Raw genomic sequence first — 17,550 nt, 5'->3', positions numbered from 1 at the left:
TGATACCTTTCAGGCAGGTCGCTAGGCGTGCCTGGGCCTCAGTCTCCCTATGGGTAAACTAACTCTCTCCAATTATTCACAGCTGACCCTTGAACAACAAGGGTTTGAACTGCATGGGTCACTTATACACAATGTTTTTTCAATAAATACTGTACACGTATTTTCTCTACCTGATAAATTTCTTGACATTTTCTTCTCTCTAGCTTAGTTTATTATAAGAACAGAGTATAAAATACATATAACATACAAAATATGTGTTAATTAGTAAGGTTTCCAGTCAACAGTAGGCTATTAGTATAATTGTGAAGTTTTCGGGGGGTCAAAACACTCAAATTATTGACTTAAGGGGGTCCACATTGTTCAAGGGCCAACTCTGGTACAATTTTAATATTTTATTCACTTGTATCTAATAGTTTTTCTTCTGATCAGTTAGATTAGTCTTTATTTCCCAATTATCCCTTCAGCTCTCCTCACCGCTAACTTGGTTCGTACCATTGTCTCTGTCCAATCCGGTTTGTTATGCCAACACTTAGCATAAACCCTGGCACATAGGAGGTGATGAATAAGTATGTGTTAAGTAAATAATGAGATGAAAGCTGATGTTAAAAATACTTCCCTCTCCTCTCTTCCAGTGGAAATTGCTCTCCATCTGGAAGATCTGGTTCAGAGGCTGCCTCCACAGCCTGGCTTCTCCCACAGGTCTTATGGATCTCTTCTCACCTCCGAAACTCTCAGAGTAGTCTGCTAATATCATGCCCATGATCACATGTTTCCTTAGGGGACAATTAGTTTTTAATGGAAACTAAAGGCAGGAGCTAGGTCACTGACTCTTCTACTGTACATGGTGCCCAAAATGGGGCTTTATTGAGTGACCACCCACATTTCACCCATCATGTCTCATAGATGAGCCTTGTCTTCTCATAAAGTGATGCGTCCCCAAAGGAAGATAATCCCCAAGGTCCATATACTTCTTCTATGTGCACCATTGTTTCTGGTCAAGTTCTAGGCTCATAGACCTGGAAAACAATGATTGTTTCATAACTGAGCAGGGCATTTGCAGTGTAAGACACCTTTGGGAGTAGCCAGAACACTCACAGGGGGCAGCAGGAAGCATTAAAGAGGCCACTATCACCTAAGTTCAAGTTAGTGAGGGCTAAAAAGAAATGATCGGGGAAGAGGGTCAACATTCACCTAAGAATAAAAAGGAAGTCCTAAGGGACAGACCAAATGTGGAGAACAAAGGACAGAGAGACATAGGCAGTGACCCTAAAGGGTGCAGTTTGGGGAAAAAAAGGCAAACTGGTTTCTGATCCCTGAGAGCACACAAACAAGAAGTTGGGCAACCTGTTGTGCACTGCGTTGCATAGACAACCTGTGCTAAAGATTAACAGCCAGTCTTAAAGGGGACGAAGGATCAGGAGCCAGCTTGCAGACCAATAAACACCTCATGGGCAGCAGGTAGCAACTGCAGAGCAACGAATGCCCGTAGCCCACCCATTCTCTGCAGAATAGGCACCATGTTATCATTTAACAGTCCAGAGAGCATCTCAACAAAACAGCAATATCCACAAAGATGGCTACGCAACTGGCCAGTTGCTCTGAGGCTGCCTGGTAGGAAACAGCAATTCCATCCTCCTGACATTGAAAAGAAGCAGTGGGAACCAGGAAATGTGAGTTCTGGTTAAATACTAACCCCTACATTCCTAATCTATGGGAGGACAGGAACCATGCATAACCAATGGAAGTGATCGGTACTGAGCAGGGGCCCAGTATGTGTGTGTGAGAAGGCTGGTAGTTGAGGCAGATTCACTCCGTGAGACAGAAGACCTAGCCATGGTGTCTGGGCCAGAGTAGGATCTCTATAAATGCCCTCAGCCTCCTGACTGCCACTCTGCAGGCACGCGTATCTAATTTGGGCAATTCGGTGCTGAGGCTCCTTGACTGAGGTCCTGCTTTAAATACCTTTCTGCCCCTTAGCACATCTGGCGTAACACCTCAAATGTAATATAAGTTCAATAAATATCGGGCCATTGATTGCTTGACAGGTAGCATCTGTGGGTAAAATCCATCCCATTCTAAACTGGCAAATTCAGTCTTCTGAGTTTCAGCCAACTGGTCAGCTAAACTTTGCTGATCAACAGCATTGTTTCTGACCGGACAGAGTAGATGACAATACATTAAGTGCTGTAATCCACACCTGCAGGTATAGGAATTAAACTGAAATAGCTCACACCTAAGCCTCCACACACACACAAAGGAAGTTGTGAACAATGAAGGGCTGATAAAGTTGTTGTGTGTACTATATAGAGACAGACAGACAAGAATTGACAGAACAATAGTCTCACAAAGAGTTGTTAATATGTAAGAAAGAAAGATACCAGGAATAGCCAGCCGAGTGTTTTAAAACTGCATTTTCTTTGCTTTCTGCTTTTAAATTACACACTGCAAAGTCACTGAGGAGAAAGCTCTAAGAAAACTTTCATTTGCTATGGTGCAGCTCGCCGGTCTTTCTTTGCCTAAAAAAAATAAATAAACCCCCTAGAAATGTTTCTTTCTTCTTACAGACATTAATAATGATAGCTTGAACTGTAAAGATTTGGTTTTACTGAAGGTAATGGAGTAATGTTTATTTCCATTAGACTGGGCCTATAAAATCCTCTTTTTATAACCATGAGCCTACAATTTCAAAACAGCAAAGCTTGACATTTTGGTCTCTGACAGGCAACACTTAATATTGGGATGTTTTAAAAATCTATATGAAAAAAGCTCTTAATACGAGATAGGCCAAACATTTTCCCTGCAAATGGTTTGTTTTAGCTATCTCTCTTCCTCCTGGACGGAGGAGGGAAATCAGACAGCTTATTGGCTTAGTTCGTTAGGCCAGGTTAAAGGATGCAATGCCGAAAGGCTCTTAGAGAAGCTTACCCCTGAGCTAAAAATAGCGGGCACTAGAGAATTATCTTCAATACGACCAAATTTGTTCTGTACTGTGAATGCAGATAACTGGAGTATGTTTCCATTTTTGGTCATTTCGGGGCCTTTTTTTTAAGTTGGGCTGGCTGTAGCTGACTATTTAATTCATTTCTGACTCAATTTGTCACATTTGCTCTCAGAGATACTGCCCTGGGTGCTTGACGGAAGAATTCTTATTTCCTTCTGCTGCTTTTGTTACAATCTAATGAGGTGTGAGACTGCTGAGCACAATGTAGACAGGCCTTTTTAGAAGGCAGATTCATTAGAGGATGCTATTAAGAGCCTACTATGTACATCCTTTTTCTTGATCTTTCCGTCTTCCCTCCAAGAGTTGAGAAACACAGTGACTACATTGCATAAATAAATAAACATATGTTTAACTTCTGATGTGATAGAGCCTCATGAGTATGTAATCTACCAACAGTGATCCGTTGTCCTTTCTTGTCACCCTTGCATCAGGCATTTTTACTGTTGGTGTCTTCCTGGCACTTTATTTCTAACTTTACCACTGAATTCATCCCATTATCTTCTAATTAGTTGTGGAAGTCTGTCTTTTCCACAAGACCACCAACTCCTCTGCCTTAAGAATTATGTACATAATACATCTTCATGGTATAAGTACCTGAGTTGGTGCTCTTCAAATAATTGATAAGTGGGTCAGTTTAAGAATGAATAAAAACCCAGAAATAAAGAAAAAGAATTAATAAAGTGAGCTCCTGCATTAGAGCATCCTGTGTAACAGCATACTGAACGTCACACATGAGCAAGCTTATAGCCCTGGACTGAGCAGACCGCTCCCTTCTCGCAAAGTCACCTCGTCAAGGCCTTTGCTAAAGCAGCAAAGATGGCCATGCATTCAACTGCTCTACAAAAACCAGGAAGAAAGCCACGTTAATGGGATCCCTTCTCTTTGCTGTTTTTGTACCCTGGTTTCTAGAGTCACAGCCTATCATATAAGGGAAGGTCCAAAACATTGACAACTTATGAAAATCCCAGAGGTCATGAGAACTCAGCCATCTTTCATCATTCCGCCATTTCTGCCCGTGCTGTGCTTTTCCAAGATATCAGGTACCTACCAGACAATGATGGCACAGTACACTGGTTCAGTCATGCAGTCACCTTGCACAAGAGGTCGATTCTTTTTATGATTTTTGACAAGGAAACTTCAATGACAACAACAAAGTATTTGCAAACATGTGAAGTCGGCATGCCCTCAGAGAGTCAAAACAGGTTAGGAACTATGGTCACAGAGCTGGGAACAGCGCCCGGGAAACCTGTGGCATGCATTTCACGAGTTCCCAGGTAACGGCTGGTTCCTTGTACAGAGGCAGAGTTACTCTGTGGCTCTGAAATCTCAGGAAAGACCTATTCTTTAGCTCTTCATTGAGTGTGATAAACGTTCCCTCTGCTGTAGGAGGTAATGCTCAGTGGTTCTTATGGAAGCATGGTGGTGCTCTCACATGCCACGGCACATTGGCTGAACGCAGCCACGTGTCTCAGAACTGCCGTCAAAAAGACCCAGGTATCTTAATCTGGGCAGCAAGTCTCCTCCGTGACTTAGAAGGTGAGTTCACAGCCACTCTGGCAGGCATACAACATACTGCTGTCACTGTTGGCTCTGTTTACAAACCATCTCTTAGAGAACATGCTCTCAGATCTTTGATATGTCTTATTTTTAGCATGGTTGATCTGAATGGCTGGAAAGGTCATTCTCTCTCCCCTCCCACCACCTTCTCTGGTAGAAATGCTATAAATCCATCCATTAACAGATACAAGAGAGAGTTAAAACGTGAATTGATTTGCACTGGCTAATGAGGAGGTAATGAGGAATCAGCTAAAAGAATATCCTTTCCCTTATAAAATAACTTTTGAGGGACACAGCCAGAAAACTACCACCTAGACAGCTATAACTACAATGCAAAGGCCTTCATAAAGGGAAAAGATGCTCTTTTGCTCATGTGACAATAAACACTTTGTGCCCAAGAGGGCCACAAATAGTATCCTAAATTTAGGGACTTCATAGTTTATCCTTTGTCTGGTGAAGGCTCCAACTGAACACAGACCAAGACAATCAGCCTTTAGAACTGCTCCTTGTGAGAATCAAGTTTATGGAAATGGTGTCTGTGGAAAATTTCCTCTGGACTCTCACCACTGAAGATTTATTTCCCCTGGCACTCAACGGAAGACAGATTTAATTTCTGATAACCCCCAATGGCACACCTTTCTCTCTCCCTGCCTCTGCACTTAATTTGCATCAGTATTCTCCTTTCCACTCTTGGCTCCTTCGAGGTCCATGAGATGGCAAGGCAGTCAGCCTAGCTCACGGCCTGGAGTCGGCTTTTATGCTACCGGATGAAAGGTCGGGTGGAAAGACCCACCACTGGCACAATTAATCTGGTCACTTAGGGACCACCCACTGGTTCGAGAATAGCTTACAGGTGAGTGATGGACAGGGTCATCGCTGGCTGACTACATCAGGGGCTATTATGACAGCCATAAAAAGAAGGAGAAAAATTGAAGAAAGGAAGAATTGCTCCTGAAAGGGACATGAAGAGAGACACAAATGCCTTCATACAAAAGATAAGCGTGAGAAAGGACCAGGGGATCCGGGCTGCTCACTGCAGTCAGTGTGGACAGCATTCTTTGAAACTGCTGAAGTTTGAATATCAGTAAGGGGTCATCACCTACCACGGCTCAGCATCCATATAGAAAAACCCAAGCTGTCCATTCTCTCCCTTCAGGTGAAAGGTGACAGAACTGCGTGCAAGAGTTGGGATAAAGAAGACACAGTTATAGCATTCCTTCAGTTTCTAGGCAGAAATTAGATTTAAGGAACTCAGTCCTGTACATTATCTGAAATCCTTTATCCAAAACCAAGCAGCACATTATAGTGATTATTTTGCAGTTGCTAAGGTTGGTGATTTATTAATAAGAATTGCCAAGAGAAAAGAATGGGGGGGAAAGGAGAAATGACTTATAGTACCCATATTACAATTACGTGTGCTCCAAATGAATATATGCATATGAGTTGTGCATTGGTGAGGAGTTGCTTAATTTGGAGACAAAATAGGAAAGCAACAAAGGTGGAAAGTAACTTCATCCTGAAGTAATGTGGGAAGTTACTTTTAAGGAGAACTCTGCCAAGATGTATGTCTCTTGACCAATGAATGATCAGTATTTACTATTGACAAAAAAACCCAACAGTCTTTTTATCAGAGGGGATTTTAAGGGTTGTACATATTTAGGGAGGAAGTAACGTAGCAGATCATCCAACGAAGTTCCATATTTCATGGAGCATTTTCTTATTTACGGCTGCTATTTGGGAAAGACTTACGGGATGATATCAAGACTCCATGAACATCTCTGAGCTCTGAGTATGTGCATGCGTGTTTGTGTACATGCCTCATCGATCTCTCACCATCCGACCTTAATCCCCAAAGGTACTTGTGCAGATGAATCAGGAAGTTGATGTGTTTAAGCACCTAATTTTTTTTATTAAGGCATTTAATGAAAAGATTTTAACATCATTTACATATTTCCCCCATCTGAAAAATTGTAAAAAGTGATTTCTGTAGCTTTGTGTGGTATTGCGAAATGACTGTTGAGAGCTGTTGAGAAATGCAGGCCCGAGGAACACAGGGCTGTTTGCTCTGGAGCGAAATGGCCCCAGACAGTCTTATTCTGAGCGTTTGCCTGCCTGGGGTAGTTTTCAGTCTTGTCTCTTTCAGCCAGGGCCCACTTCCTGCTATGATCTCCTTGCCTCTACCAGCCCCTTAGCTTTCTAAATGATTTCTTCTTATCTCTCACGTGCTTGGGAAACAGACAACTAGATTGGTTTAAACTGTAAGTAAGGCAAAAGGGAGCAATCGTGAGTGAGGGCTGGAGGAGCTTATCTGGGAATAAAGTGCGGTGAGTTTGAGTGTCTGATTTTTCTTCATCTGGTGTGGCTTCACTGAGATGACTTCACAAATGGCACCTTTGTTGGCTCTATTTCAGACAATTAATAATGCTAAGCTAATAATGGCCAGAGAAATGAGGTCTACTAACATGAACTACAAAAATTACCCATGTGATGAAGTAAAAACGTGCCCTCTCTATGGGACATACGTCTTTTCTTTCTGCTCTAAAACAGCTGGAAATAAAAATAAACCAGCAACTAAAGGGAAAACGTGGGGTCCGTGTTTCGTTTTTCTGTGTCACAGATGCAGCGGGGAAGTGACACAGGACTGTCAGAGGATATCGTGCCTTTTGCTGACTCCGAAAAACGACACGTTTGCCATCCAAAGACACGTTAAACCCGGTATGGATCACGCTACATGGATCGCCAGCCCCAGTTATCTGCCAAGGCCAGGCGACTGTCAGCTATCTCCAATGCACCTAAACTCAGGAAATTCTCTGCTTCTCTGTGGACAGAATGGCTATTTCAAATTTTTAAGTTGGAACAAATATTGCAAAGCAGCCCAGAGTAGATTTGTCCCAGGAGAAATTGACACAAATTCCTTTAGGACAGGAGCAGCCACCTCAGCTACATTGCTGGGATTGGCGGATGATAGGATTAAAGGAGCTAGAAGGTGGTGTTGTGACCTAATGTAACTCTCAAAGCTGTTGCACGCAGAGCCCTGGAATTGGGGACCAGCAGGGGAAAGAAGGCACATATCCCGGACAGCATTGCAACATCGCTGCTGCGTTCAAATGCTCCGGCGCGTGCCCAGACTCCTCTCCAGGGGGAATGGAAGGTGAGCCTGCCTGTTGGGCAGCACTGCCTGGAAGAAAAAGCCGGGCTGATATATGTGCAGCTCAGAGGAGGGCAGGGTGTCTCCGTAAAGCATGTGCTGGCAAGACACAAGAGGATCCTGACATGAGAACATTTCTGGACAGACTCTGAGCTGGCAGGGATCCCTGGACACCCAGGACAACTATGTCTGGAATACAGAGGCTCCAACTTCTCATCTGAACAAATGGCATGGCACCCAGGGAAACTAATGTCCTTAGGCCAAGAGCCCATGGAAAACCAAGGGCATTCCTATAATAGAGGAGCATTTTCCCTGTGTAAGCACCATTCAAAAGCAGAAATAAACTTCTCAGAAAGGACTGGGGAGAAGAAACTAACACTGGAGCAATACTGGAAAGCCAAAGCGATCTATGTGAATAAAGCTCCGTGGAGGTGTAATGAGAGAAAGGGAGAGGCAGCATGCTTCTGTGAAGGGAAAAGGACTGTTCCTGTGTAGGACGGTCCCATGAGACAAGAAGAAGGCTCCAAGAGACAGAAAAGCCACATGTTCAAGGATGTGGCATATAGGCAAAAAAGTGCGCCAGCCCTTCCAGCTGGACTGAAATGTCATTATTAGAAAGAAAGGTCAACAGGCCTAAAATGGTACAAAACCCGTTTTTCCCAAAGGGCTCCCCACCTACGTCACCAGGGGTGCCACATTCTAATCATACCAGCCCTGCAGGCTGGTTGCAGAAGTTTCTGCCAACAGCCTCCCTCTCCTCCCTGAGGTTGCCTTCCTTTTGTCTCCCCTCAGCAAGTGCAAGGAGCAAACGGCTGTTTTCTTCAATCCCTGTGTGTGAGACACCATACTTCCCAGGTGAATTTCCTTAATTTCCATGTCAAACGTTCTGTCCCACGGCCCAGCGTCTTTTGGGCCCCACGCCTGTGCTCTCGGTTTGGAATAGAAGGTCGCGAGAGCCTGGAGAAATGCTCTCCAGCAAATTCCACTTCAAGGTGAATGCGCTGCTGAAGATGATAAGTGTGCCAGTCCCGAGAAGGGCAGAATTTATCTGTTAGTGATGACTAGGGTAACAGGCAGGTGCAGAAGTCCCTGTTTCACTGCCTCGGCCCGAGCACTTAGCTCCCTGGGTTCTAAAGGCCTGTCTTCATCAGACACTGTGTGCTTCATGGAGCCGCAGGCTGTGTCCCCTTCTAACCACTGTGTCCCCAGATGCTGGCAAGATGATGAGCACTCTGATGGCTGACAATCGTTTCTTTCTTTCTTTCTTTCTTTTTTTTTTTTTGATGAACAGGTAAATAAACCAGTATCGGCTTTTTAAGTCCATAATATGAAGATCTGTGAAACTCTGCAGAAATTGGGGACCTAGGGCTTTGGCCCGGAAACCGTAGCTCATGGGAGAAAATGGGACCACCCCTACGACAAGTGATATGGGATGGAAAGACAGTGTTAGTGAGTACCCGGCAGTGTTTGTATTCGACCGCACTGTCCCGAGGTTTCAGCGTGCCACTGAACCGGATCAGGCAACACGATCGCAGCTGCAGATGGCAGCCCGTTCTGTCTTCCGGCCATTAGAAGGGACATGGGCAGGATTTGGACACCCTAAGAATTTCTCAAAAGTGAAAAAGTACTTGGCATCCATGTCTACTCACGCTCCTGGCCCAGAAATATCAGCCGCTGCGGGAACTCTCTCTGTGTTGCTCCCTAGCTACTGGTGAGTACCTTTCATTTTCCCTCCTCTGTCCTTTTCTGTCAGTTGCACATTTGGTTCAGTAATTTCTTTTCTGCAGCTTTCTAAATTTTCATCATGGGAAAGTTTGACCAAAACATTCAGTTCTCACTTCATAGTGTTCTGGCAATGAATTAAGAATTAACTGCAAATGCACCGAGAAGGCTTTCCAGAGAGTAGTTAGAGAATTTCATGACAATTAGCACAGATTTGCACTGAAGAATAAAAAGAAGAAAAAAAAACCACTGAAAAATTGTTTTAAAAGAGAACAAAAAAAGCTCCTCACACATACACAACCCGAAAAAAGGCTTCCAGCACTGGCTGAAAGTGATACCATTGGATGACAGAAGAAACACACCAGATTAGCCAATTAGCATTCACCCAAGAAAAGCGAATGCTTTGGAGGGAGGGGGAAGAAAGGAACTCATCAACAGTAATATCAACTTTACAATAGCCCTGGTGGTTTATCTACCCAAAGCAAGTGCTCCCTCCCCACGTTTTTGTGACCCTCTCGACAATTCTGGGGATAAAAAATGTTAGTTCAACATTATCGCAAGCCAGAATATGGCTCTATTTATGTGACAAGTTGACAACATACAATTTCATGCTTGTTGAACTGATCGGTGTTATATATTCACTGTGAATATTATGAAGCTTCACCATTATAAATATGAAACAGTATACACTTATTCAAAATAACTCCAGCAGTGGCAATTTATAGCTTGGTTGTTTGTGTTCTTAGGAGGTCCAAATGCCACCTTAAGAAGCTGCAGCATGTAGAAACAGATGTGCAGTGTGACTGCGACCAAAATGGGCTGACGATGACCTATGTGAAAGCAAGCTATTACATTTTGGTCTGCGCGGCAGCTGACACCAGTTTGTATTTAGATATGTGACTGTTGGGAACACTGTGTCCTTAAAGCTCTGTTCAAACGCGGGCCAAGGCATTTGTCTCTTGGACTAATTATTTTACCACCCTTCTATGGCAAGTATCACTATTCTTTTTTTCTTTTTTTAAGAAGAAAGAGTGTGAATGCGTATGCACACACACAGGCACACACTCCCACTGTGCTGTGTAAAGTTACAGCAAGCACTTCAAACCTTGGGCACGCCAGGTGAATGTTGGCCCAAGCTCTAGAATGCCTGCCTAACAGGATTTTACCACTTTTTCGATCAGGTGCCTGGGAGTGAGACGAGGCCACAGGCCATCAAATCATAAGCTGTCCCCGCAACACTTCTGGCTCAGGGTTTTTTCCTCCTTGTCTCTCCCCACCCCCCCCCCTTTCTTTCTCTTAGCGAGCTTCAACCAATTTGCAAGTGTTTGCTTCCACAAGGACACATTTGGAAGAGTGAAGAACAACACAATTTACCCAAATGTGGAATGAAATGAAGGAACCAGGCACCTTGCTCAAGCTAGATATCAGAATTTGCATAAGTAGTTTTACAACAACAGAGGTGCTATTCGGAACAAAATAAATTGCTTGTATTGTGTGCAAGGGTCCAAACCCTGACCAAGAGTGTGATTGCTTCCCGGCGCCTCTGTTTCTTAAGTATAGCTAGAGAGTCCTGCAGAGAAGCTCGGGGTAGTGGCCCTCTGCAGGTAGACCTAAAAATGGAATGGTTTCTTTATTTATTATTTAATTTAATTATTTATGTGCAGGTAGACCTATTGTTTACACAGGAATCTTCATCTTTATTTGGTTATTCAGATAAATAAATCCAAAACATGTGAAATATAAATGAGGTTATTCCAGGATTTTCTAGTAATTCTTTTGTCTCCTTTTTGTTTTTTGTTTGCTTAATATCAGCTGACACCCCTCACTCTCATTTGGAGATCCAGCAAAGGACTCAGTAACGAGAATCCTGGATCTCTTTTGAAACATTTTGATTACAGTGTTTACAAACTTCCCCATTCTAACAAAGTTTGCTATTCAAAATCTGCATTTCTTTCTAGTTTTCCTGTTGGACTAAAGTCACGGTGTTGTCGGTCTGTCTGGTAAATCCAACCCACAAGATAACATAATCACTTACATTCATTTCTCCAGGGACCTTGGCGGTTCTTATCTCCTTGCTTTTATGATCTCTTATGAACAGCCAGGAATAGCAATCTGCAGCCTGTTTGTAAAGCCATCTTAGTCCAAACCTCGCCTTCTCCTCTTTTATCACACGGCGATATTCCGTAGCTAAATTCCACTCGCCGCAGCAAAATTTGCTCTGAGCTGCATTTTAGAATAAAGTATTCTCTGCGTGCATGGAACATATCAAATGTGCCATAAAGAGCAATTATCGTTTCAATAAACTAATTATTAATAGAAGATGGTGTGTGTGTGCATTGCTTAGATTTATGGATATGCTGCCCACTGTACATGAGAGCCTAAGTCTACTGAGTTCATGGTCATCGGCGTCTCAGACAAGCCTCTCTGCAGTTCACATGGCCCTGGTTCCTCTATGTGCTTTGCTCAACTTTATTTTACCACTATATCACCTAGAACATTAAACACAATGCTTGAGTTCTGTGTTAAATCACAATTGTTTCCTAGTAAGTGTTCCAAGCTACCCATTTTTATTAACAGTTATTTATTAAATCCTTAATAACATAGATAAAATAGTTAGTTAATTTGTGTGTTGAGCCATGGATGTTAATTTGTAAACATAATAACATACTGCAATCATTTGCATAATAGCATTTTAATCTTTTTAGTAAAAGCTGTAATTCCCTACAAAGTACACTGCAGTAGAAACTAAGTGACTATTGGTAATAATACAAAAGGCCTTAAAATTCTGATCCTATTATAGTGTTGGAACATACCCAAACTGCTTCCATAATCTCTGAAATGTTACTGTTCTCTGATTTAGGTGTCTGTGTCAAGAATAAAAATGAAGTATAACTGCTAGCAGTAGACTATTTCCTAAATGTAATTTAGTATTCACTAAGCACCAGCACTTTGCAAATAGCTCTGAGGCTTTCCTTCAAAGTTCAGAGCTCTAGCTATGCCCATTGAGTGAAGAACACCAAGGAACTCCCTCTTGACTCTGCTGTGCTAAAGACAGCATTCTGATAAATCATGCTGATTTGGCACGGGGAAGGGCATCGGCCACCAAGGATTTGGCGACTGGGTCTGCTACTTGCTCCCTGCCCTACCAGCTTGCTTGGACTTCCTTGAACTGACTGCCATTGAGCAGAAGTTTGGGAGAGAATGAAAAAGTAGGAGAAACACTTAGGGAAGTTACTTCTGGGGAAAAAAACACAGCTCTTTTGGGGGTTGATCTCTAGAGCCAATTAACATCAATCACAAGACCGTCCCAGAAAGAAAAAGAAGGTAGTTGTTTAAAAGTCAAGCCAAGTCATTTTACACAAGATCTGGTAATTCATTAATCTATCCTGCCGCAAACCTTGAATGAATAACTTGTAGTAGTAATGGAGATGGGCAGGTCTACAAAGTATTAGTGTTTGGAATCTGAAAGTATGCAATTGTTACATTATTTTGGAACAGAAAAGGCACAAAGGTATCGCCTATCATTGTTTAAGGACAAATGGTGTAATGGATAAGAAGTCATTTGTCTTCGTAAAATGTTGCCCTTGCCAAGAATGTGAATGTGTATTTCATTGTGTATCTCTCTCCCCTTTCCCTTGCTCTCATTCTAGCTGCTTGTAATTCAGCATCTTTGGCAGGCTACAGTAAAACAGAGCATCCAGCTTTGCTTTCAAACTGTAGACCTGAGTGAGCACTGTCTTGGAAGTAACCTGAGAGGTTAAAGGAAAAGGGGGGAAAATGGTCCTTACAAAATGGTTTTACACCATAGGCAATTCATTTTATAAAATCCACAATAAAAGTTTTCACTGCTAAATGAATAGGCACATAATTATAGGGACAAATTAACCTCATTAAAAATGTAAAGTCTTGGGTAGGGAGCAGAGAAGGAAAGATTTGGCTTAACAAGGCAGTCTTTAATGTTCATCTTTTTATCTGCTCTGTGTGTTGATCTCATTCAGAGGTGAGCCATCTGCTGGGCTGAGTCTCCACGACATTGCACACAGATACGGGACAGAGGCAAAAAGACACAGCATATGTATAAGGTTACTACACAAGCACACACAGGTGCTATACAAATAGACATCGTGTCCCATGCAGCATCCTGACTCCTGATTATTGTAATGTAGGCTAATATCTTTGAAGTAAATCAAGAGGCAATGAGCCACTCTTTTCCTGAATCCTCTCCAAGTTTTTCTCCTCGTGAATGTGGGTCTCCATGTTTCTGGCTTCGAAGACATCCAGCTGGAGTGATTTTTATTTAGAAGACCTATTGGAGAGTCCAGGAGGTGGCAAAAGCCTAAGATCGGCTCCTAAAATGGCTCGCCTACTTGTTGGAGTGCCCAGAGTATCTGACACCAAGTAGTTGGTCTTTGCCCAGAAAAACACAAAATAGCATGTCCTACAATCACTGTGCCTAATTAAACATATAGCTTCTCACTTTCCAAGTTGCAAAAGTCTAAGACCTGGACCGACTTCCTTACAAAACAGCAGCCAACCTCATCTCTTGTAACCACGCCGACATTCACAAAAGCAACCGCCAAGGAAGTTAGTCACGGTGAAAGATGGTCATGGAACCAGCATCCTGCACCCTGCCATTTACCCACAGGGGTTGATGCCAATAGACACACTGCTGTGGGTCAGGACTCCCAAGCCCTACTTTTCCAGTGGTCAGCATAATAGTAGGGAGGAAATAGGGCGATAAACCAGATGTTCCCAAGATAAGACAGATGTTATCAAGCCAAGACATCTAAAGCAGTCGTTCATGGAGGTGGGATGAACACACACACACACACACACACACACACACAAAACTGTTCAGACTCCCTGCGAGATAAGCCGACACTAGAACGTGCAGCTAAAGCAGCGCTCAGGCTGGGTCAGATTGTTGCTTCCTGATTTGTGACTCTCCAGGATGAACATCTAGCTGATTTATATCCAGAATTTGGAATTTTGTGGTAGACTACAAATGCAAAGATAAGTACAACATAAATTTTTAAAATACTCCATAAGTCTCCATGAGTTTCAACATTCTTCAATGTTCTTATGTTATAGCCAATTATTTCCCCACTTAAATGGCTATTATTCTCTTACTTGAAGTCTATGTTCTCCGTAAGTGTCATTACCAAGTGTGGCAAAAATCTGGTTGCGGGCCATAAATTTAATTTAAATGACAAACATTTATTGATTGCAAATGGGAAATTCCAGAAATCTTGAAAAAGCGATTATTGTAAATTAACTCAGTCTCTCCACACAACAAAGGAGAGTTTATTCTCCCGATGATTAAATCAAGGTGAGATGGTACGCACATTTTTTTCCCTCTGTTTGTTTTGTTAAAATTCCAAGAGGTTTGCCATTCATAGAAAAGTCTGCCTGACCACGCATGCAGTCAGAAGCAGGAATTCATTACCATGGAAGGCTGCAGAATTTTTTCCAAGGAGACAAGTGAGAAAAAGCAGACACCACGTAAATTCTTCGTGGATTGGGCTAACTATGTTCTGCCCTGAGGCAGCAGGGAGATGGAGAGCCCCTTTGTAAAACAACTCACAAGTCTGAGAAAGTACCTCAGCTCCTGGAGGTGGGCAGAAGCTTAACCAGGGAAGCAGCCATGCCGCTCCGATTCTCTCCAGAACGTTTGTGAGTTAACATTCTTTTCACCTCCCTCCTCAACCTAACCCATATTCATTGGGGCTGATGGAATTTTCCTTCAAGGTGTTTCAAGTCTTTGTTCCCTGGACAGCATCCCTTCAGCTGTCACCTTGTGCCTTCCCTGCACCTGTATCGCATTGGGTTGGAACTGTGTCTGGGCCTGCTGTCCAATTTCCCCTCCTTTCCGCTTGTCCACAGTTCTCACAGCCATCAGAGTTATCACTCTTAATTACTATCTCCATTACATTGTTCTGCTGCATTAAAAAGAATCTGTGAAGACACCCTAATTCCTACCTACCATGTAAGCTGGGTTCTCCTAGCCAGCTTATATTTCGTACCCACCCTCAATCCAAATGTACTACCACTCCTATGTTCCCATTAATGTTTATTTTCGTTTGAGTAAACCAAGCTCCTTGCCTCCTTACGCCTTCTATGAAAACACTTCACTCTCATTCTCTTATCAACCTTAGTGACATTATCCTCGCCAGTTCCCCCCTCAGCTAGGACACGCACACACTCACACACACAGACATGCATGCGTGCCCACAGTCTTGCCGTGGTTGCCCATTGTTAATATATAATATACAAATAGCCCTAGGTGTACAGACATGCACATTGCTTTCAGTCGGCTAAAAGATATGAACACATGCATGTACACGCATGTATGCACGTGTGCCCAGTCTCACACTGTTTGCTAATTGTGCTGCATTTCTTCACCTGGCCTCCCACACTTCTGTCGTTAGGAAACAGACCTTCTGTGCTTTGTAGGTAATCTTCCCATTATCTCATGCACTCTATACCATAGTAAACACGTGGCTGTCAACTCATTCATTATGCTGCAAATATTTACTGAGCACTTCACTTTCTGCTGTTTTCTAAGAAAATGTCTAGGAAAACGTCCCTGAATGAGGTTTCCAGCTTGCAAAATGCTCACAGCCCAGGGACTAGCCAAGATTGCTTTGTAACTTTTTGGTAAGTACAGAGTATATGCCCATTTTAGAAAAAAAAAATAGAGTAGAACTGAAAGTCTAAAGAAGTGTATGATCTGTATTTCCATCAAATGATCAGGTATCCTTGAAAGCCTTTCCCCTCCACTCCCTTGGTGGCTTATAGAGAAGACCTCACAGACAACTAACAGGTCACTGCCCCCCACTTTCTATCCTATAGAAGTTCACAGTAACTGACCTTACGGAGAGTTCCAGTAATTATATAACATGAGCACGGGCTACAGCTGTGAGCTCCCATTGGCAATTCCCCTCCCATTGGCAAAGGCAGGGTCCAGAATATTCTATGAGTGATGAGCTAGAGATAACTACATTCTCATTTGCCGTGTTCTAAAGAACCCCAAGTAGCTGCATTCTTAAGTAATAGACGAATGAATGAAAGATGCTCATTAAAGTAGATGTTAGAATAAAGCAGGGACAAGGTGGCCCATAGTGACCCAGAAGGGGCAACGTGCTATTTAACCCTATGCCACCTATCTCCACACAGTGCCGTGCTGAAAAATAGTCCTTTATTCTCCTCCTTCAAACAAAGCACAAAGGCAACACAGGGAAGGAAGTTATGTTGCAATATTCTGAAACATAAATCTCGCTCCCAGCCAGTCCAGGGACAGTATCCTGTTTTCCTGGCACATGGACCAGATTCACTGGAGGCTGCATCGATAGGCCTTGTGTCCCGTTTTTCTAAGTGGCTTCTGAATCATACCTGGTTACCTGCATTTACACATCCAAACACAGGTTGTGCAAGCAGAAATCGCTGTTTGTGTGTCCAGTTACTCAACCAGCGTGTACCACTGCCTGCTGGCACACCTTGCTCCCCCTCAGGAATTCACTCTTTCCCAAATTGTGACATTCAGCCCCATCCTTTTCCTTTTCTTCTAAAATCACACAAAAATTAAACTTAGATTCCAAAAATTTGGAAGAGGCCAAAAGAAGAAATTCCTATTTACTCCCAGTGTTTTAACACCCTGCTGTACTCTCTGTGGCTGTAAATAGGCCTTTCTTTCTGCTTTTATTTTGAGCTTAGAAATCCTGTGTCCCTTTTTCCAAGGGTGTCTTCAGTGAGTCGGGAAAAGGGGTTTACCTCTTGTGCCTCATTTTCCTCTGAGACTCTGAGGTAGCTAATGCTTGTCATTGGCAGATCAGAGGTGGCAGAGACCGTGACTGGTTTGGGCTTGCTCAAGTACGAGGCCTTCACAAATGTGATGAGGCAGGGTTTTGGGAACTGGAAGGAAGTAAGCACAGGTTGAAGTCCGCTGTGGGAGGTTTAAAGGCACAGGCTCTGGGAAATGGCTGCATGGAACACGCAGCTTTGGAAGAAGCAGCACAAAGCTGCGGCCATTCATGGGTTATTTTGCTGCCTATGGACCTTCCTCACAGGGGAAGACACAATTTTAGAATTCCACCTAAGCTCAACATATGCTTTTTTCCCCCCT

At 43.0% G+C, this 17,550-nt stretch overlaps 1 protein-coding gene across 4 annotated transcripts in view; it reads right to left on the bottom strand.

Annotated features, from left to right (window-relative positions):
* Window positions 1-17,550, bottom strand: part of PPARGC1A (PPARG coactivator 1 alpha) — a 622,917-nt gene that overhangs the window by 70,404 nt on the left and 534,963 nt on the right. The window lies entirely within an intron of this gene.

Source organism: Desmodus rotundus, chromosome 4, assembly GCF_022682495.2.
Source record: "Desmodus rotundus isolate HL8 chromosome 4, HLdesRot8A.1, whole genome shotgun sequence".
In the NCBI taxonomy this organism is placed as follows: domain Eukaryota; kingdom Metazoa; phylum Chordata; class Mammalia; order Chiroptera; family Phyllostomidae; genus Desmodus; species Desmodus rotundus.
The sequence above is the reverse complement of the archived record's forward strand: the minus strand, read 5'-3'. Positions and strand labels throughout refer to the sequence as shown.